Raw genomic sequence first — 22,558 nt, forward strand, 5'->3', positions numbered from 1 at the left:
ATATGCATTTTCTTATCCTGCTAAGTGATTTATTTACTAGCAATAATGCCTTGCAGAGCTGCTTGGTCCAGTTTGCAGAACTCATTATGTCGATCCTCAACAATCTATAGATGAATGGGATCACTCTCTCTCTTGTTTGTGTTTTTCTTTTTCTTCCCCCCTCTCTCTATCGCCTCTTTTTAATGTGGTCACATGGCTGCAATCCTCCTGTTCAGTGTAATGAGATGATCCCAAGCTGGTGAACATTTCTTTCCATACTATGCACAGAGGCAAGTTCTCTTGTGCCACCTGCCTCACAGCAGCAAAGGGGTTTGCTTGCTTTAATTGTAATCATTTACTTTCTGACTGCTTACTGTCAGTTGTTTGGAAATGGACAGGCCTATATGGGAGACAGTTTATACAGCTTATTTCCTGTGATGTACAAGCCCTGCAATATAGAGAAAAAATGTAATATTGTGCAACTTTTTAATGGTGAAATTTTTGTACTGGCCTTTATTCACAGAGCACTCAAATCTTTTCTGTTCTTGGGCCATCGGAGTATCACGCTGGTGCCTCTCAGCCTTCCTGCTCCTTGGCTTGCTTTGATTCCTGCTCCTTCTGAGCACTTGGTGAGATTCAGCCCTTTTGCTTCCCTCTGGCAGAGGATGGGAAATCGGCTGCTCTGACAGCTCTCGCTGTTGATCCCTCAGCTGGGAGGTTATGCAAAGGTGACGGGTGACCAACTTATTCCCATTTTGATCTGTGAAGCACTAGTGGTGCTCTTCGTGTCGCTGACAAGAGGGATGGAGGCAGCCTGGGTTCAGATGTGCAGGGTTTTTGTGACCCCGTGGCCCCAGTGTCAGGGAGGTGCTGGCCCAGCTTGGCAGGACAGAGCTCCCAACTCCCTTCATCGCTGCTGGCAGAGCAGGCAGCAGGACCTCCTCATCCCCTATGCACTGAGTTTTCACTTAGCAGTGGAAAATGCAATTTAAAATTTGGGTCTCACCATCCTTCTGGGAGTGGGAAGCCTTGTCCTGGTCTTCCCACTTCACCCAAGTCTTTGTTTAGGGAGCTCCCCAGCACATTTGCATTATCCCCTTCCCTAAACGCCTGAACAGATACAAGATGCCTTGAACATGTGATTTTAAAATGTTCCAGGGCATCTTAAGCTGTTTCGCATTTTATTAGCCCTGCCAAGTTCTACGCACACCTTGAATAAATTCATAGTTGGTGGTTGTGGCATATGTACCTTGGCTATTGTGGGTGGATAAAAAATGTTTTATAGCCCCGAGGAGCAGCAAAAGAGCTAGCTCGCTCCATGCAATGAGAGGAGTGAAAAAGTTGGATTAAATCATGTCTGTCTGCCTGTGGTTGAACTAGCAATGGGGCATTTTCAGAGGTCAGGGCTGTGGTCAAGTTTCTGCTTCAGTTTTTGCTTGCTGTAATTTTCCCTCATACCAGATTCTCTGTGAAACTCCAGAAGGACCGAGACACTCTGTGTCTGACCTTTCAGGGCAGAATTTTTCAGACAGTCCTGTTTCAATTGAACTCGCTGCCAGAGCATGCAGGAAGGAAGCGACATGTGTTAGTCATACACCCCAGTGTGTGTTTAGCATCCAATTTGTGTACAGTCCAGGAATAACCCGGCATAATTCGGCAGAGCTGGACTCACGCTTAGATGTTTTGATGTTTGGGCTAGGAGGGGATTTCTTCACACATGAAACAGGCTTTCAGAGCTCGGGAAGGATCAATACCTCCCTCCGGAGGAGCTCGGGCAATGAAAATATTTTTGCCATAGATGCCAGAGCTCAACCCGCGCACGGGTGTCTTGGGCTGAGAGAGTGCATTTCAAAGCTGGAGTTTACCTGCGTTTGCCCACCCAAGCCAGACCCACCATGGGTGCACAGAGGCATCGCTATCCTGGCTGCACGGGCAGCACTGTGCCCCGGGGATGGCTGATGTACGGTGGGTCCAGGGGGAGCTTGTGCCACAAAAGGCAGATTGTGAGAGGTGCGGGAAGAGCCGGAGCATGCTCGCCTTACTCACCAGCCTTTGGAAGCAGCGCTCGGGACAGCCGTGCCAGGCTTGACATCTTGAAACAACATTAATGAAAAGTAACTTTTTAATCCTTGGGGGAAGAGAAACCAGAAGTGACAGTCTCCTGGCTACTGCCCTTTGGTTTTAATCCCAGTTTTGACTTTTTGCCTGGGATCGACAAGCCGCAGAGAACAAAAAACATATTTTAAAAAGTTTCTTTCAAAGCAGATGAATGTTGATCATGAGGGTGGGATTTTTTTTTTTTTTTTGACTGCTGCAGTCGGGAGAAACTGGAACAGCAGTCAGGCTTGCTTTGAATGGGTATCGTTCTGCTCCTGTACCTAGCGCAACATTTCTGCTCTTAGGTAAACACCTTGATACATTGTGTCTGGCTATTTTCGGGACTTCAGGCTGCCATGCAGGATCGATGGCCCTTCGCATCACACAAGCGTGGTGCTGGGACGGTTTCTGTGAAGGGTCCCTGATTGTGGTGCCCTGTGGTGTGAGGGACTGGGATGAGCCAGTATTTGGATTCATGCAGTTGGATATCCTTGAAAATGGGCTCTTTGAAACCACCCTGGAAGTGATGCAAGGGAGGCAGGAGATGCTGTTTCTCTTCTTGTTGCAAGATCCCACCCTGTGCTCCCTCTGACACAATGTACTAGTCAGTGCATCCACCGCTTCACAAGGAACTCATCCCATTAGCGGCTGGTAATACTTGAGCAGACGTCCTCAGCTACCTGTTAGAGCAGCAAGCCCAGGATTTCCAAATAACCCATTGATCCAAAGATGTGTGTGTGCCGTACTGCAATTAACATTCCTTCTGAGTGCCTTGCATTAAGTATCTCTATATGTGTCTTGAAGGAAGCTTCTGAGAGATTGTCTTTTATGGAGGAGTTATAAGAGATTTCTTATGGCTGAGTTCACCTATAGAAAATACAGAATTGTTAGTCTATGTAGTTCAAGAAAGAAACTGAATTAGCCAGACCCAGACAAGAATAAGTTAACAGTACTCACTAAGGAGCCTTGAGTGGAATTAGAAAAGGGGAAAATGGCCTGCTGATAAAAACAAAAGCCTAAAAACTCGAAGAAACCCTTCCTTCCCCCATCCCCATCTAATCAGTCCAGGACAGAGTAGGAGTGGGGGTAGGAGGGAACGCAGGATCTGTTTGATGCCAGTGGTGTATCTCCTCCTTCCCTTCTTCATTTGACCCTCTTTTAGAGGAATGTTTAGCAAAGCTGTTTATTTTGCATAAACCCAAGTAATAACGTGGCCCCGGGTGACAGGACCTGAATGAAGATGACAGCAGTTTGATTTAACGATTAGCCACCTGACCCGATAGCACCTCTGGAATCTTAACTGCAGAATAAATTCCCATTCTTCCCGCATGGGCTGCATGTTAATCACGGGAAGAAAAGCAAAGGGTGGTTGCAATAGGGCCATTGTTCCTGGGGGTGAAGGCTTGAAAAGAAACTGCCCGTCCCTGCCTGCTTTGTGCTGGCTTCACGCTGAGTCTTGGACACTCAAGTTTCTTTAACTGCTTCTGTATCCCCTGCCCTCCCTCCCTATGAAATACTGGTTTCCAGTGGGCAGATTCAGCTGGGTTCGTTTACCGAGGGACTTGCCTTCTCCCCAAAGTATTGCTATATAGTTTTTAATATTTGTTTCAGCTGAAAGTCGGCGCTCACAGTGCGGGAGTCTCTCTATTTGCAGAGTTAGCGGAGCAAGTCGCTGAGGGATTCCTGCTTTTTCCAAATGTTCCCTAAAGCAGCTTAGCAAAGTGGTAGGGCTTTGTTTTGAGGGAAACCAATTTGGGGAAAATCTTGCTGTGCTTTTTGTTCCTCCCTCCCCTCCCCCTGCCCTCCCAGCTCTTTCAAAGCCCCTGCATTAAGCGTGGCTGTAATGGTACAACCCTCGCTTTCGCGGGCTAATATTCACTTACAGTTCAGCCTTCCAGCTTGGTAGCACAGGGAGAGATGTGGCAAAGGGGAATTAAAAAATGATTGCAAAGTCAATGGTTTAAAGAGTAATTACAGAGTCATTAAAGGTTATTACAGGGAAACGTTTAGCTGAGCAGTGATTAGCATTCCTGATACCTCAAGCTCACCACGGTTTGAGGGCACAAGTGGGGTGAGTTGTAGAGGTCTCTGCCTTGAGGGGATGGCAGCAGCTCCCAGCCCTGCATTTGCCTCCTGCCTCCCCCCAGCGCCACTGGCTCGGCTGTCAGCTGCACCTCGGGATCATGCCCAGCTCCAAACTCTGCCCTGCTCTGCCCAGAGCAACACCCGCTTGGGTTAGCTTGTGGCTGGTGATTCCAGCCAACCATTCAGAGCCATCTCGGTCCTGACCCACTTTCTACTCATGTGAAAACCTTCAGGTGCCGTCAGGATTCAGCTCTCTCACAACATGGGTGGTAGAGGGCTGCGTGCTGCCGTTTGCACCTGCAAATGATTTCGGTGGTTAAAACTCACAGCAGGCAAATTCTTAAAACCAGCACCTCAGCATTGCCCTTTCACAGTCACCGCGATGCACGGCTGTGTCACCTTGGAGCCCCTGGGGTCTGGGATGCTGTCCTTGGCATGGACAGACCTTGCTCAGCCCTGGTGGAAAGCTGGGAAAGCCTGGTGTCCCTCCATACTGTCACTGTGAAAGTCCTGAAGAGCAGCAGCCACAAACAGTGTTATCTCTTGTGTGTTTTTGCTTGTCCATATGCAGTGAAAAAAATAAACACAAATCAAAGTCAGGTCTGTTTTGTCAGTGCGAGAGAAGCAAAACACTGGCCAAAGCCCCTGACATTTTATAGTTGTGGAGGCCAAGTAAGTATTTAAACAGATAAAACACATGCATAAAATAAAACTAAGTATTAATGACAGTATTAGCAAGTTATAAATATTTAGGTACAAAGCAGGTACCACTCTCATTGCTCAGGCAGTTGGCTCCTGGTCTGTGCTGCAGTTGGGATTTTCTTTTGAGCACTGAAAAGGGCATTAATATGTTGCCAGGAAATATTATTTCCAAGGTAAATTTAAAAAAAATAAATGGGTGCAGCAAGCCAGCAGAAGAGACAGACTGTGCCAGAACCCGGCGTCAGGGCAAGAATGCACTTGTGCTTGAAGGAGGACGATGGACAGACACATCTGAGGTGGGTGCCTGGGCCAGCGATGAAGACTTAGTTGTCCTTTTTTGGGTAAAATAAAATGGGATTTGTTTTCAGGTTAAGAAGTACTGTATTTTTTAAAAAAGAGGGATGATAAAAAGTGTCTTTTTTTTCTCTCTGAGGGCAAAAAACACTTAGTCTCCTTATAGACTGACACCTCAGGAAGAAAACACTGCTGCCTTTTTACTGTGTAGCTCTCCCTGTCTCCCCTGGACAGACAGACAGACAAGGCACGTCCCGCCAGCCCGGACAGCTTCCCTGGGGATTGCAGCCCGTCCAAGCAGGGAGCCTGCGCTCGGAGTCTGTCCGGGCAGCTGGTATTCATTTCTGTTTTACAAGAAAGCCTCTCATTGCAAATAGCTTTTGCAGATTTCTAAGATGTCGGAGTGGCGTAGGGCGGGAGGTTGCATTTTTGGCTGCACGGGGCTCACCAGCCTCTGTGTTTGCCCCCACATCAGATCTGTGCTAGTCTGCTGCCAACGGGGAGATTTTCACGCTGTTCAGACCAAAGCTCATCCAAACACATGCAGTTAATTCAGCTGATTTAATTATTCTTGTAGTTTGCTCCCACCCTCTCTTCCTAAATCTTGTGACATCTCAGATGGGAACTGGTGGAGATGAGACTTGGCATACCGGGCTTTGGAAGCCCAGCAGCTGCAGAGAGATAACCAGGCATCATGGCTGGAGCATGGTACACACTGAATGCTTTATGTCTGAGCTGGGGGTGTTTCTGAGGCTGTCAGCTTTGCCAGGTACCCAGGGTTGAGGCAGAGCCTCTCGCCGCTGGTGCAAAAGAGCCAGCTCCCAGACCAAGAGCTGTTTTGGGCTGAGAGTTGGCAGTTTGCAACACGATGAGCGAGCAAGGAGTTACCCTTCAGCAAGAAAAACAGAAAAGGAGAATGAGCCCCAGCCGCTGCAGGCATCTGGGAATATTTCTCTCCTGTTTTTGTCCCCCGCTGATGGAAGAAGGGCAGCCATGGGGTAGCTCTTATGTTTAGCTGAACAAAAGATGCTGGAGGTAAGAAAGACCTAACTGAAGCAGGCATTGCCCTCAGCCTGGCTGTCTGCTCCCCAACCTCCCAGCAGCATTCACGCACCACCGTGCCGTGCCGTGGAGTGGAGCTCCACAAAATGTCAGAGCAGGAGCAGCAACATCAATCTAGGTCAAGGTCTGTCTATCCCTGGCTCCAGCTTCGAACAAGGGTAAGTGCCCGGTTGCAGGGCAGGTGTGCAAGAAGGGAGCCAGCATGCCACACTGCTTCCCAGCAGAATTCTCATAGCCTTGCAAATCTTCCAGTTCAAGGACTGTCTGAATTGCAGGTGGCATCACTGGATTTTTCTTCCATGAATTTGCAGTCATTTTCTGAAATGGCATATCTTCCTAGTGCAAGCACTATCCAACAGCGAGGAGTGCCACAGCTTAGCTTTGCACTGCATATGGGAACACCTTTGATCACCTTAGCCCGCATCCCCTCAGTGTTCTTTGGTGGCTTGCAGGTCTTGCATGGGAAGAGAATGTGAACTAGCAACCTGTAGCACTGTCTTCATCCCAGCCACAACTTGCTGAACATCTTTCAGTTGTTCTTTTGCAAACTAATGAGCGTAGGTCTGCTCACTCTCTGCATTCAGCTTTGTCATAGGAGCAGAGCTCAGTCTGCCGGACCCAAGGCTCCTCACTTTTAAGTGCCTCAAGTAGGAAATGTTTCTCTCCAGGCCTCCTGAATAGTCAAAGGAGAGAAAAATTCTCTTCCCAGCAGGAGAGCTGGGCCACCCAGTCTGATCCCCTCATCTTTCCTCATTCTTTCTGCATTGTCTTTATAGGGAAAAACCTTTATGTAGAGACCTATGGTGTTCAGGTGGTATGATTGTCACTCTGTGAGATAAACAGTTCCTATCTGTGACTTTGAAAAGGAGTGAGTGACTGGGTGCTGCTTGGCTTGAGTACCTACCAGCTAAGATAGGGTGCTGCTGGGCTTTTTGGGGTTGTTTCTTTGTTTTGAATTTTTTTGCTTTTGTTTTGGGATTTTTTTTTTTCCCCAAGGAATGGATGCAGTGCACATCTTCAAAAACAGGCTCCTCTGGTTATATACTGGCGATTGCTGATATCCTCTGAGAATTCGGGCAATACTCTCTTTTCTGTAGGCTCTTGATGGTATGTAGTCCTGTATTCATAGTCAGCCAGATATATAGCTTCATGATGGGAGTCCTTTTTGCCTGGCTTGCCCTGTCTGTTTGTATTTTGGTTGCAGGGGACTTGCAGTCCCTGCCTCATATTATCCTCCAAGGAGCAGTATGTTTTCCCTTAGAAACAAGATGCAAACAGAGAGTTGTGTTCCTTGCGTAGTTTGTAACATGGATGACGCTCAGCGCGCTGTGCAAAATGCCCGGGGCCGTACAGAGGTGCTTTGTGTAGACCTGCGACCTGCTGGCTCTCCACTTTTTCTCTGAAAATATTTTGTGTGTGTGATGATGCATGGGGAAAACAGAGGAGCCGGAGGAAGGGCAGGAGCCAGGGATATTTGAGCAGGCACTCAGCTCATCCCTACCAGCTCAGCCCCGACCTCTGCCTTCCCTTGCCTTTGCCTCTTCTGTCTACCTGGCGGCGGCAGGGCTGGGAATGCAGGCGGGCGCCACTGGGAACCTGCAGCCCCTCTTTGAGTTTGACCCACCCGGGCTCTGAACATGGGTCTCCATGGGTGAATGATCAGTGCCTTAAACAATCGCTCTGCGCTCTCCCGGCATCTAATTATCAGGACAAAGCAGTATGTAATAATGGATATTGCAGAATAGCTTATTCTCCTGAAGGATTTGATCCAAACCCCAATGAAGTCGGTGGAAAGACTTCCATTGATTTCAATAGACTTTATACAAGGTTGCCAGCTTGCTGTTGGTTGCTTTGCCGTTAACCGTGATACACTTTTTAAAACTTTTTCATTTAAGAGAAGCTCTCAATATCATAAATTATTTACTCAGAGCAAGGAAGTACCATCCTTTTCAGAACTGTCCCTCTATCTTTTATTGTGATGTTGATTGCTGGGAAAATAGCATCACGTTTGAATATCACCTAGTTTAGCTTTAGCAATGACAATTGGTAATTGCTTGCATTTTTTTATTTTCCAGTAAGTAAAGCTGTGCAGGAACTGGCCCTAACATCACACCATTTCAGGACTCTGGCAAAATATTTTATTTGCTTCCTCAGCTGAAAGCATACAGGAGGGTTGACATATACACTACAACACTGTTCTCCTGTGCTTTCGCTCCTTGTGGCTACGGTCTCATTAACATTGCTGCATGTAAAAGACTCCTAGGACGTGGGGGTTTTTTTGTAAACTAAAAGTTTCCTCATCTGATATTTTTATGAATCTCAGGAAAACATTTTGATATAAACTGATGGAGGAACAGTGCAAATTTTTATTATTTGTATTACATATTTATCTAAAAAACATGTAATGCTTTGAAATTCTTACGATCCCATGGGATTGCCTATCACCACACGCTACTTTGGGAAAAAAAAATGCTTGTATCCAGCTAACACAACCATGTCCCTTTTAATGGACCATTTTCTTCAGGAAACTAAAATTTTAAAAGTTAGTGATGTTTGTTTGCTGCTTGCTGGTGTGACCCTGCTCAGCAGGAGCATGTGGTGTGACCATGCCATGGTGAGGGCTTTGGCTGAAGGTTCAAAACCCAGGGGGTGAGTCTCAGAAGTGCTGGGGGAGGTGCAGCATTGACCCACAAGGGAAAGGTGTTGGGGAGGGTTGGTACGCATCTGGGAAGGAGAATGTTTTGAGGTGTCTGAGGGTGGTGGAGACATGTCCAAGAACAGTGGTGATGTGTCTGAGAGGTAGAGAAGGGATTCGATGGTGGGACTGGCAAGTGCTGACACCCTCAGAGCTGGGGAGCCCCTGTGGAAGGAGATGGAGACAGGCCCGAAGGTAGAAAAATGGGACCCATTGTCATTGTGTTTAGGGAGGTAGAGAGGCCAGAAATTAAGCAAAAAGAGAATACTGAGCCAAAGACATTCAGACCTTCCCCAGAGGAGGGTGCCTGGGAGAGGATGTCGGGTGAATGGCTTCCTCCCACCCAGGCACCACCAGTGAGGGTCATGCAGCTGCTGAACATGATCCCATCCCAAAACCAGAGTATCACACTCTGCTCTGCACTGGTGTGGCCTCACCTGGAGCACTGTGTGCACTTTTGGACACCACAGTATAAAAAGGATATAAGGCTACTGGAGAGTGTCCAGAAGAGGGCTGCGAAGGGTGAAGGGTTTGGAGGGGAAGCCATGTGAGGAGCAGCTAAAGTCACTTGGTTTGTTCAGCCTGTAGGAGATTGAGAGGAGACCTCATCACTGCCTACAGCTTCCTCACAAGGGGAGGAGAAGGGGCAGGCGCTGATCTCTTCTCTTTAGTGACCAATGACAGAACCTGAGGGAATGGCAGGAAGATGTGCCAGGGGAGGTTTAGGTTGGACATTGGGAAAAGGTTCTTCACTCAGAGAGTGGTCAAGCACTGGAACCAAACGCAGGGAGGTGACACAGCCCCAAGCCTGACAGTGTTCAAGAAGAGACTGGTCAACGGCCTCAGACACATGGTATGAACTGTGGGGTTGTCATATGCAGGGGCAGGAGTTGGACTCGATGATCGTTGTCGACCCCTTCCAACTCAGAACATTCTATGATATCAAAACAAGAGGAAGAAAGTCAGTACCAGGAGGGAAGCTTTCACTGCCCCTTTGTTACCTGCTGGGCTGATTGGGGGTATCAGCACACGGAGAAATCCTCTTTGATCCATGCACAGGAGCTCACCCCAGCTCAACAGGCAATATTGGGCTGTGTGTGAACATTAAAATACAACCATCCTTGCAGCTGAGTGTACCGGTGCCAGGGTGGTGCTTTCTGTCTGATGGACAGGCAAGCCTGAGGGACAAGACGCACCAAGCACCACACTCAGCCCAACATGCCAAGTCCAACAAAACCAGCATGCTTCGCTGCCAAGAAAGCGACAGCTAAATTTGTCTTCAAACTACAATGATCTGGAGCAGGATCCCTGCGAGGGGAAGCTGGTTCGTCACGGTTCAGAAGATCATTCAAAATGCATGAAATTTGCGTGGAATTTCCTTAATCTGCCTTTACAGGAAAATTCCTTTCCCATTTCCTGAAGGCAGGCCCATATTGTTGAAGGCAGCATTCTTTAACGGGGGGATATTATTTATTTTAAAGGATCATGGGTCAAAGTATCTCAACCCAGATTAAGGGCAAGGTCTGCCTGGAGTCTTTTGTGGTAACTCACAATAAAGAGCCAATTATAGAGCTAGCAGCTGACACCAAACCCATGCCGTGGCCGCACATGGCGAATGCACCTACTTCGGTCATGCATCTTGTAAAGAAACTGGTGTAGTTTCAAATTCTTGAGCTGGGTGACCATGGCTAGCAGGTTAATTATGCCTTTCCAAAGTGAAATCCATGTTGCTTAACACTCACTATATTTTTCTCAGTAGTTTAACCTTGATATCTTTCCTGGGATTGGAGAGTGATGAAAGGTTGAATTATTTGTCCCTGAACTCCCACCGCGAGCAGTCTGACTGCATCTGTTCAAGTTCCTGGTTTCTCAATACTGGTGTTGCGTGCGATGCTCCGAGGGTGTCAGGTACTGAGATTGTATCACTCTAAACTACTGTTATTCACTTGGAACACAGTTTGCTGGTTTGAAAGAGACAGCAGTTCCAGGAGATTAATAGGCAGGTAGGGAATCCGATGTAATTAAAAGAAAATTTGAAAATTAAGCGGCTTACATACACATGCATGGATTTCTGTTCAAGCTTTTTTGAAGCCATTTGTGAGCACTGGTATAGTTGCTAAAAGGTTTTTGCAAATTTAAGGGCAATCTTTTTTTTCCACTTTGCTGCTGGGGAAACTGAGGGGCAGCTTGGAAGGGAGGTTATTAAATACAAAGGCACGTGTCTGACTTGGGACCTGAGGTGGGAAATTGCCTGGAGGGAGTACTCTGGACTATTGTGGTGTGCGCCCTCTGGTCTTGGGGTCTTCTCTGGGAGATGGCACCGCTAGAGGTGGGTCATCATGAGCATTGACTGACCTGGTGGAGTTGCTTGGAGTTCCTTGGGTATTGCTGAGTATTGCTACTGCTGGTCAGAAGGTGGGGAGAAGAAGGCAAAAAAAACATACCATCCACTTCTGAGTAATAAAATCTTCTTATTGCGCTGTTTTGGAATGCCAAACAGAACTGCAGACCTGTGTTTCATTCCTCTTTTGTGTGTATGCTTTCAACATGTCCAGCTGACTGGCCAAGCCAAGTGTTTGCAAATGCAGCCCTGGTGCGTGGGCAGCGCTGCAAGGGTATGGAGGCTGAGGGAGGTTTGCAATGCGTGGGATGTCTGTAGCTGCTCTAAGTGCCAGGCTGTGCTAGGAGGTACTGTAACCTCTCCCTGTGCCATTAAGGCTTATCATTGCCACAGACAGCGATTGGAAAAGGCTTTTTGCAAGGCTGAACTATAAGCAATAAAACTTGCATTCTGATACAGGCATAGTGCACTTAGCTAATAAAAATAGCCTTGGTGTCAAAAGGTTTCAGTAAATGTGGCTAAAGATATTAGCAGTTGCTGTGTTCGCCTTTCACTTCTCTATAGACACAGGATGAGGTGAGGTGATAAAAACCAGCTTTTTGTTTCCGCTGGGAGCCAAAGTTGCAGAATTTTTACTTAGGATGCTGAGGGAGCAGTCCTGACATTTCCTAGTGCAGATCATCCCCCTGCTCTTCTCCCTCCTTGGCAGCCCAAATATACTCCCAGCCATGATGGGTTCAGTCTCAGGTATCTCAATGTGAGCAGCGAGTTTCCCTTTCCTCCTGACCCTGGCTGGAGTGTAGGTGATGTGCCTGACGTGGTGGATGGAGACCTGGCCCTGCCTTTCTCACTGCCTGTGCGTGACTGGGCTGAGACACTTGCATTGCATCACTTGAGAGTTCAGGCTATGAAAAGAGAGGGATAAATGCACTGTGATGGACAAGAGGACGTGCATCATCGCTTTCCTGAATTGAGAGCTGTTTTCCAAAGACCAGATCTGCCATCCAGCTCCAGCTGGAGCTCTGTTAATTCAGTGGAATTGCTTGCAAACTATGATATTGCTGGACATAAGTAAGTGTAGCAAAACTGGACTTACAACTAATAAATTAAGGGCTTCTTGGGACCAGATGCTGTTAAAAAAAGAAACATGTAGTTGAAGACGAGCGCGTATTTGACAACAAAGCGTTATTTGACAACTGAGCAATTAATGTACCTTATTTGTCCAACCATTAACAGATTTCTTTCATATGATCACATAGTCATTTGAGTCAGAGGAAACTGTATTAACCAGTCTGCCTGCATTTCCCAGTCATATGTCAACCCCATGCTGTTTGCCAGGAGAGGTGACAGGGGTGCCTGTGAATTGGATTGTACTCCAGAGATCCCTTCTTGGCTGGGAGCTGTGTTTGAAACAGTTTACTGATAATAATTATCACTTATATGTACTGGCAAAGCTGTGTTTGGCAACTCTTTTGGGCTATGGATGTGGCTTGTGTTGATACCAGGTAAGACAAAGTCAAGAGAAGACAAAAATGCACTCTGAGAAATGGAGAAAACCCAGTAATCTAGAAAATTGTGCCTATAAACTCATTTGCTGGCCAGCCGAATAACTGAAAATCTCACAGGGAAGTGAATAATTAAACATAGTCATAGCCGTTTGTGGCCATTGTAGTTGAGATAATAATTTAGGAAGATATACGCAATAGCCCGTCTTCCTCTTTTTTCACATCGCAGCTTCCCTCGCTCTTTTTCTTCATCCTCTTCTTCTCTCTCATCTTTTAGTAAGTGAACATGGCAGGATCTGTGGTACCAGCTGATTCCTGGAGAAGAGTGACAGGGTCCTGTGAACCCACCCGTGTGGTTAGATGTCCCATCACCTCGATCAGTTGTGGCTTTGACAACCAGCACGGTGCTGGCACGGGTTCATCTGGGCCTTTTCTTTCCTTCCTCTTCCTCAGCATCACCAGTGATGTTTCAAGGTGCTGGTGCCTGCCTGGTGCTCTTGGTCCTTGAGGAACAAAGTCACCCTTCTTGCAATGTGGATTCTTTGTCTCCCTGGTCCCTGACCCAGATTCTTTCTCCTCTTAAACACACGCAGGTGTGTTTGCCTGTGAGAGAAGAGTTGTGAAATCAGGGCTGGTAATGGGAAAAAGCTCATTCACGTGTTCAAAGGCATCTGCTGCTGCAGCTTTGCTGCTCAGCTGAGGGTGCCGACAGCATTCCCCGGCAGTGGGTGCCCCATCCTAAGGACATGTCCAGTTTATAGTGATGCCTGCCCTTGTGGGGCTGGGTGAAGGAAATTATCCTGGGAATGAGGGCTGGGAGAGTGAGTGTTTGTGAGAGCACCGACCAGCGAGGTGACGCAGGTGATGTGACATGAGATGACGTGAGTACAGAGATTAAAGCACTGCGGCTTCCTCAGCTGTCAATACGGCCTCATCCACACACATGACAAATTCACTGGTAATTTGCAGGAGGATGTGTGGAAAAGTTCCTCTAAAACAACTCTCAATGACAGTGTCACCAACTCAGAAGACAAGCGCTCATGTAGGCCATATTTGAGTTACCAAACCCAACAGCTAGAGGCAAATGTCAGCTTATCATAACTGCTCTGTAAACAGAAATCATCGCATAATCTTTTGCCTCACATATCACATCCAGGTGACAGCCCAGGAAGCCTGTTAGCAAATGCCAACACGCCTACTGCACCAGGGCGAGCTGCATGCCTGGGTTAAACACCGCAAGGGGAGTGCAGGAGCCTCAGCAGGGTAACAGCAGTGAGTCACCTCAAGCCAGAGAAGTGCTAAGTGATTTTTCTCGTGGGAAAAACTGACATCTAACATCACTGTGATTGAAAATCTTTTTTTCTTTTTTTTTTTTAGAAGTTTCTTATTGAAAATATAATCCATGGTAAAAGCAGAGCACACAAAGAGGATGCATATACCCATACCGCTCTGCATGGGTGTATTTCAGTCCTAATTTTGCAGTGGGAAGATAAATTATAGAGGTAACCAGAACCAAACGAATACCAGAGCCAGAAGTAAAATTGCAAGAAATACAGTACCTACTTCAAAGAACAGTGCTTGTACTAATAGCCTGATAGCAGTACCCATTTCAAAGTTAGAAGTGTGTTGTCAGTAAAATATAGTGCTCACAGATGTTTTGATCTGCCAGGACTGCATTTCTGAAGAACTTATTATGCCCGTTTCTGCTGCTGCCCTAATTCAGGGCCCCGGTACACAAGCGGTTGTGTAGATCCTGCCCTGAAATGGCATCATAAGCCTCAAGCAGTGGGTCAAAGCATATCCAAGGGTCTTCCCCAAGCCTCTCCTGCCAGCATGTCTGTCTGGTTTTCCTGTCCTATGCTACTCTGCAGGTGTTGCTACATTGCAGTTGTTGATTTTATGTCAGACCAACACTGAATACGAGAGCAAAGTCCAATACGATGCCACATCTGTTGTGCAGTGGCTTTCCAACTCAAAGCCAGTGCTAACATTGCTTTCAGTAGATGATGAATGAATAAATAATCCCCTCAGTGATATCTGAAGCTTCTTGCCATAGAAGGAAGTTAGCTTGAAGCTATCACACATCAGCCAGGCTCTGAATTGAGGTGAGCTCATTTTTCTGCTCAGAGAGGACTGATGTTAATAGAGGGACTTGCTGCAGAATTGCCCAACTTGTGTGTTAAACATGGTCTTTTACAAGCAGAGAATTTGCTGTTAGTGGTAGAGGTTTTGCTTGTTTGTTTATTAAAAGCAATGCATTAGCCACAAGTTAAGAAAACCAGCCCAATTTATGTAAAACATGAGGTTGCAGAGACCTGTTTCAGAGTCCCTTGTGACAGAGTCCCTTGTGCCTGCAGCACAAGTCTGATGAGGAGCGGCTAAGGGAGCTGGGGCTGTTTAGCCTGGAGAAAAGGAGGCTGAGGGGAGACTTTATCGCTGTCTACAACTACCTGAAAGGAGGTTGTAGCATGGAGAGTGTTGGTCTCTTCTCTCAAGTAGCAAGTGATAGGACCGGAGGAAATGGCCTCAAGTTGCACCAGGGGAGGTTTAGATTGGATATTAGGAAAAAATTATTCACGGAAAGAGTTGTCAGGCATTGGAACAGGCTGCCCGGGGAAGTGGTGGAGGCACCATCCCTGTAGGCATTTAAAAGGTGTTTAGACGAGGTTCTTAGGGACATGGTTTAGTGCCAGAGTTAGGTTAGGTTATGGTTGGACTTGATGATCCTGAGGGTCTCTTGCAACCAAAATGATTCTCTGATTCTATGATTAAAAATACTCCTGCTGTCGCAAAACTCTTTTGATTGGTGTCACATTTTGAAGTCCTTTCTTTTTGTGCGTCCTTTAAGATTAGATTTTTTTTATGAGACCCTCTCCAAAATGGTTAGGGGTGGGGAGAGGAGGTGGATGTTGATCATTAGATTGTTTCAGTACAGATGTCATTTGGTTTATTTTAGCTTAGCTTAAGACTGCTTAACGTTAGTCTCCCAAAATTGTTACTTGTAACCCAAGTGAAAGAGGTTTGCACAGGTCGTCTTAAATAATAAAATGAATGTAAATGAAACAGCACAGTTTTTGTGGTTTGATCTAGCCAAAGTGATCTGCTTTACTTCCCGAAGTTATGGGGCAGATTGATTGGCCAAATTAATATGGCGAGTGATACAGGATACAGGAACTCCTGTTGTTATTTCACTCTGCTTTTTTCCCGACAGTAAAATGGATTTGTTCTGAAATCTGGAAAAGAAAGAAATAAACTTGGCAGATGTAGCCAGTTTATGATTTATTCTGAGTTTGTAGCCTGATCCAAACACCACTGAAGTCTATGGAAATCTTTTGGGGGATTTCAAAAGGAATCTCATCAGACTTTTGATTAATATGCCAGGGAGTTCAGGGGGCACATGTTTGGGGCCTAGGGAGTCTTGCAGATCTCTCTTTTTTTTTTTTTTTTCCCAGGGTTTGCATTCTTTTGGTGTACATCCTTTCATGCAAGTCTCTCAGTATTCCCTGAACCATATGTATTTGGATTAAAAGGTAATATGAGTAGTGCTAGGAAAAGCTGGAGCCAAGTCCCATTTTATTGCAGGAAGGCCTGTAAGTGATGTGGGGAGGGACAGCACGTCTGACATCTGAGGCTGTGGGAAACTTACTGAGCAGCTGCAATAGAGACGGGGGTTTCTTGTCAGTCCTGTTTCCCTCATGTCCACACTCTTGTGCTCATCTGCCAGCTCTGAGCAAATTCCGTGCTGGAAAGGAAGCGGGGGATGAAGGAGAAGAGGTTTGCATTGTGTGATCTCCTGGCATGAGCTCCGTTGCGAGGGATGCTCAGCGGGCGTCTTGTCTCCGGGCGCGGGTGGACCGGGGCGAGTTGCAAAGCCTTGTGCTCTGGTGCACTTTGGATCTTGGTTTCATGAGGGAGCATTAAGTGTGTGACCTGCATCAAGCTGATTAACCTTGCCGAAGCATCTGGAAATAGAGATGAGTAATAATTGTAGAAGAATTTAGCATGTAGCATCTTTTAACTTCACAGTTATCTGCAGTGTTTTCTAAATGAAAATTTCCGGGTTTTTCTAGGATGGGAAAGGCCACTATGTGATTTATGGAAAGAAAACAGGCTCTGCATCTTGATCTATTTCTAATCTTATCATTGTGTGACAGGATCAGGTATCTTTCAAGGGGTGGTATTAATTAATGGTTACAAAATATTTGCAGTTCTTGGGGAAAAATTCATCACAGAACTGTGTTATTACTTGAGATACTTATTAGATGGCACTCGAGATGTGAAACCTCCTGCTTGTAGCTGTCTGCAACCACATTTCAGTATACACTGTGAGCTTTCAAATACGTTCTGGAAAAGCTTGGCTTTTAAAACCTTATTATTTTTCTTTTTGTTTCCCCCCTTTAAAGTGGGAGGGAATCACAGATGATCTTTCACATGATTCTTCCAACACCAATTCATCAGCAGAGACTTAAAGATAATAAACTTTTTGTTTCAGGCAATTACTTAATCTCGACAAACTCCTGTGTTAAGCAGGGCTATTAACTGAGCAGGCCATAAATCAGCATGTTGCCAGGTGGGTGAGTCTCCTGAACTGCAATCACTCTTCAGGACCTTCCAGAGACCCCTCACAGTCTTAAGCACCCTCATTACACAAGCAGCATGCTAACAACCAGCACTTTGCATGAGCTGCCCAGAGAATCCACTGCAAACTGCACTGGGACCATTTTTAACACCAGTCGGAAAATTTTCATACCAAGGCAGGATGATACATGGGAGTTATTAGCCTGCAGCAAAACCACAGCTGGGTAAAACAGATAACTTCCTCACCCCTCTCCTCGTCAGACCTTCTGCTCAGTGAAGAGCAGCACGCTGCCTTATGCTTGGTTAAAAGCCAGCTCATGCAGTATCCTCTCAGTCTTTATGGACGAGGAGTGCTTTGGGGACTGATGTCCTGAAGCATGAAAGCTCCCAAAACTCCTCTTTGAAGGCTATTGAGATGCTTATCACCTGGGTATAACTGCAAGAAAAAAGTACGCAGCCACGTAATTTTACCATGACTAGTAGAAAGCAGACATCTTTGCTTACGTTTCCAGAAAGAAGTTTGGTCAAAATGCACAGCAGACCCTGCACAGGGTTTTTCCAGACTCGATTTGTTCAATTTTGCAAATAATATAAACAGACCTTTCATATGAGGAGGAAATTTTTCAAACCATTGCCTATAGGAACAGTTTGATTTCAGTTTGCTTTAGTGCCTGGAGAATCATATGCATAAAGAAAGTAAACTCACTCCTGTGGTTTGGATTGGAGACGTTAGAAATGCCAGCGCTTCATTTGAAGCACAGCCTTGTCCTGAAAGATTGAGAAAGTCTTTGTAGGATGAGGAGGTCCAGGTGTCCCTGCGACAGCAACAGGCAGCCTTGAGACGGGGCATGGGGGGGCACCGTTCAGGTAGGTCTGTGCTCCGGGCGGGCTGGCGTGCCCTTTCGTGTTGGCGCTGGCACCTGAGCTTTCATGGGTTTTAGGCATCTGATTGGGAGTTTTTCTTATGCAAGGCAGTTTTCCAGCTCCTGCAAGTTGTGCCGGCTCCTTGAGCAGACAGTTCGTGGTGTGTTACCTGATGGATTTGGGGAAATGTATTTAGTTTGCAAAGGCCAGTCAGCCCAGCTTCTCCACACATGTTGTCTGGCCAACACTAGAGGCAGCCATGCTCCCCAAGACCAGCACCTGGGAAGCTGGGCTGTGAGCATGGAGCTCACCCAGCTAAGAACCACAGCTTGGGAAGGGGCAAGTTATCTTTCAGCAGGATGGAAAAAACAGCCTGGCCACCATAATGGAGAGTGGCATGGCATCAGGATGAGTGGCCAAGAGAGACCAGGACTTCTACTTCCAGTGGCAGACTGGGCTGGAAGCGGTTGCTGAACCGCAGCCTAAGGGCCTTCTTTGCTCATTCATGTCCCGGTGTTCTCATGGTAAACTGGTTCAAGGAGTTGATCCAGCCAAAACCCCATGCGATAAAGTTTTAGGTGATTAGTTTTCAACTGGATGAACTCCCTGAGCTGGCTCAGTGTGTGATTGCATGAGTGCCAGTGACACCTCCGGGGACAGGTGTGAATGTGTGGCTGGGGGCATGAGGCAGGGTCGATTTGAATGTTAAAAGACATCCTCATCTGTAGACCTGCTTCTAGGGATGCAGCTTGGGATAAAGTTCCTCTATAAGCTTTTATTTGCACGCCTGGAAGACCCTTGGTCAGAGCCCTCCTAGACTCACTGCTGGATGAGAAGTGTCACGCAAACAGCGCTGCATGATAGCTGATGTGCTCTCTCTCCTTATTCATTCACTAGTTTTGCCCTTTGGTGCTGAAGCAGTCTCTTTGTCTCCAGTCTGTGACTGTTGAACTTCCCTGCCTGTCCACATCTCACCTGGACTTGGCCATGTTGAATGCAACTGAGGGCATCAGTGTCCTCCAGTGCTCCTCCTGGTCATAAATGCCAATTAGTGCTTTGTCCCATAATGCCTTCATCTAACAGAAAACTACAATTTAGCATTCTGTTATAGAGGATCTGAAGCAGTTACACTTTTGAGAGCCAAGGAAAAGTTTGCTCAAATGTAAAATCAAGCTCCAGGAGAAGCTGAGCCATATAGAGTGGCATGTTCAGCTGCCTATGGATTCATGCTCTGGTTCTCTGCTCCCCAGGGTCACTGCCATAGGATGCAGGACCTCTGTCAGAACCTCATCTGCACGTGCAGCAAATACATTTCTCTCTCCTTGGAGTACTCAGAAAAAGAAACAGCTTGGGTACTGGGGACGGCAGGGGAAATTGGGGAATACTCCGGGCACTCCGCAGTTAGCTGAGGTTCACACAATCCCTTCCACCTGCCGTTTCAAGGGATGTGGCTCCCACTGTGAAATGAGCTTTAACATGAAGTACACAGGAGAATGAAAGAGGTTGCCATTTGTTGGCCTGGTCCCAAAGCAGTAAATGGCAAATCCCCTTGGCCTGTTTTTTTTGGAAATCGCCGCGTCAGCTGGACGTGCAGGCAGTTGCTGAATCCAGGATGCTACTGGCTTCCCAGCACACAGGATGATAACAATTTGGAGAAAACTTCTCCCTTTAAGCCTGTAGGCAATTTTTCTTCTTTGAACATGTCTTTCTTGAGGGATTCATAAGTTTACATAGATGTTTTTGACATACTGATTTTTCTCCTACTGGCCATCCAGGCAGGCACAAGCTGAACCACCATCTGGTCTGCCCCCACCTCCCTGCCTGCCTCTCGCACGCCGGGATTTCTTCCTCACTGGTTGGGATTTTTTGTTGTTGTTGTTGTTTTTCATCTTTCCATTCTCTGGCAGCAGCTGTTGGGAGAACAAGCCCCAAGATCCATCTGGCCCTTCGAGCTTACTGGGCTGTGTCTTTTCTTGACAAAGCGGCAGTGACCGCACTTTCATACAAGAGTTACATTATATAACAGCAACTTGCTCGAAAAGCAAACTGCCTTTTATTCACTTGTGCTGCCTTTCTCCGTTTAGAATTGAAGCCACGGCCGAACCACAATGTAGCCTCAGATCTGAGTCAGTCCGGAGAGCTGCTTTTCTCTTTTTCTTTTCTTTATTTCTTTTACTTTTTTTTTGCCCCCCTTCCCCCCCCCTTTCCCTCCTCTGCTTTCTGGAGGAGTTGGCACAAAACTGTGTTATTAGGACATAAGCCAGCTTGTTCTAGTGGAATTTCCTGTCTGATTTTAATTTCCCCCGCTTTTTATTCCCCTCCCCCCTCCTCAAAGTGAGACAGAAAAGCTTTTTAATTGCACTGCCGTAGGTCGGCCTTTCGGGATATTATTATTCTTATTAAGTACTTCCTGTTGGGAGGCGGCACATGAGTAGAAGTAACAAGGATCTCGGTGCAATCGGGGCTTGTGGCCTCTTTGTTTGTTAATAACTGTCAGATTGGCAGCGTCCTCAAAATACGTCTTGGCCTGACAGCCTGGTAATTAAGTGATTTTCAAGACTCTGAACATTTGCAGCTCAAGACCTGTGGAATTAATAAGCTGCACTAGGCCTTTGGGATTTGCTTTCTGCTGTTTGGTAGTCGCAGCTCCTCGTTCATCTAATAAAAGGCCAGCGCCAGTGGGAAAGTCTTGCTCTGGAAATCCTCAACGCGGAGGTGGGAACCCCTGGTCAGGTGTGACGAGCTGGACTGGCACGTCCCAGGTGGGATTCGCATCCTGATGGAGATAGTTCCATCCCAGCCTCGGTGGTTTACCTTTCAGCAGGCTGGCCGTGCCCACGCAGGGGCTTGCGATGAGCGTGTGCCCCCGAGTGCTTCTGGCCACCAGGGCAGAGGGGCCTCAACACCAGCCCTGTGTGATGCAGCTCAGACACCAAAACCCGGCGGCTTCTCCAGCAATGACGTGTGAGTGGAGCAGGTTGCCATGTGCCATCGTGCTGCTGATGTTTCAGATTTCATTGTGTTCCAAAGAAGAATTCAATGCTTACTTATCAGAAAAAGGTAATTTTGTGTTCTTTTTAATTTCCCAGGAAGCAAAAATTCTCCACAATCTCTTTCAGAAGCTTCTCATGTTGGCAGATATTTTTGTAATAAAGCCAAGGCATTTCAAGTTCATCACTTCCATGTTCTTCTTGTAGTCTAAAGTATAATAGATCATAAACCATCTTGATCTCTTCTGTGCCATTTTTGACAGCAGCTGCAGGTTCCCGTAAAATGTTTTCTGACGGAAAACTGTTCTGCCTTAAACCTTCCCCCAGCTCAGACTATTTAGGACTGAAGATGACGGCTTGTGGCAGCAAGGCTGAACAAGAGACTTTTCTAATTATTGCTCCTTGGAAAGCAATCAGACCTTTGGTGTTTGGGCACCCTGCTGCAGGACTTCCTCATTCTTATGGGGTTCCCCCTGGCTGCAGGAGGGCTCTTCCCAGAGCTAAAAAAAATAATGATTTGTCCCCTTAAGGCTACCACATATCGGTAACCTGAAGACCCAAGGAATTCTTGTAGAATAATAAATAAAGCAACGCCTGTATTCAGAGATGCCCGCCTGAATGTCTGAAAACACTTCTATAGACATGAATATATTCATCTTCCCAACACCATTTTGAAGTTTTTGGAAGTTTTGGGTACAACCTGTTTTACATGAGCAAAGCTAGAACTTTTCATGTGAGTTGTCCGCAGGCTTCAGAAAATTTCAGGGTTTGATTTCTTAATGACAATTCTATATTCTTGTAGAAAATGTCAATGAACTCTTACATTTTTAATCTAAATTTTCTGTGTAGAGGGAAAGGCTGTTTTTAGCTTCACTGTAATTGTTTCAGCTATTTTGCCCAGGGAAAGACTGACAGGTTTAGTGCCCTTAACAAAGGTCAGGCAGTGCATGGGAGTGAGCTGAGGAGAGATGCCGGGAGCTTCAGGATGGGTTAGACATTGAGATGACCAAGAATATCCCACTTCCATTAGGCCCTGAGTTCATTTACATGCACCGTCTCTTTCTTGGGGCGGGGAGGAAATTTATGGGTAAATTCCTTTGGTGTTGCCTTGAGCTGGCCATGGGGCCGTGGGGGGAGCTCGCTGATCTCATCTCGCCCCATCCCAGCTGCAAGAGCCAGCTCGCTCCGCAGCCGCCTGCCTGCCCGCCCCGTGTTTGGACGCAGCCTGTGGCTCAGCAGCCATGCCCGAAGGCAGAACGGTGGCCAGGCTGAAAGGCATTCCCCGGCTGCATGGCTACCAGGACCACCTTTCTGCCTGCCACATGCTGGCAGTGTCTGTGTCCTAGATGGAAGCTACAAAATGGCA

The 22,558-nt window shown here is 46.7% G+C and overlaps 1 protein-coding gene across 3 annotated transcripts in view; it reads left to right on the plus strand.

The window, feature by feature from the left end:
* Positions 1-22,558, plus strand: part of GLI2 (GLI family zinc finger 2) — a 195,408-nt gene that overhangs the window by 95,186 nt on the left and 77,664 nt on the right. The window lies entirely within an intron of this gene.

Source organism: Caloenas nicobarica, chromosome 6, assembly GCF_036013445.1.
Source record: "Caloenas nicobarica isolate bCalNic1 chromosome 6, bCalNic1.hap1, whole genome shotgun sequence".
NCBI classification, from domain to species: Eukaryota; Metazoa; Chordata; class Aves; order Columbiformes; family Columbidae; genus Caloenas; species Caloenas nicobarica.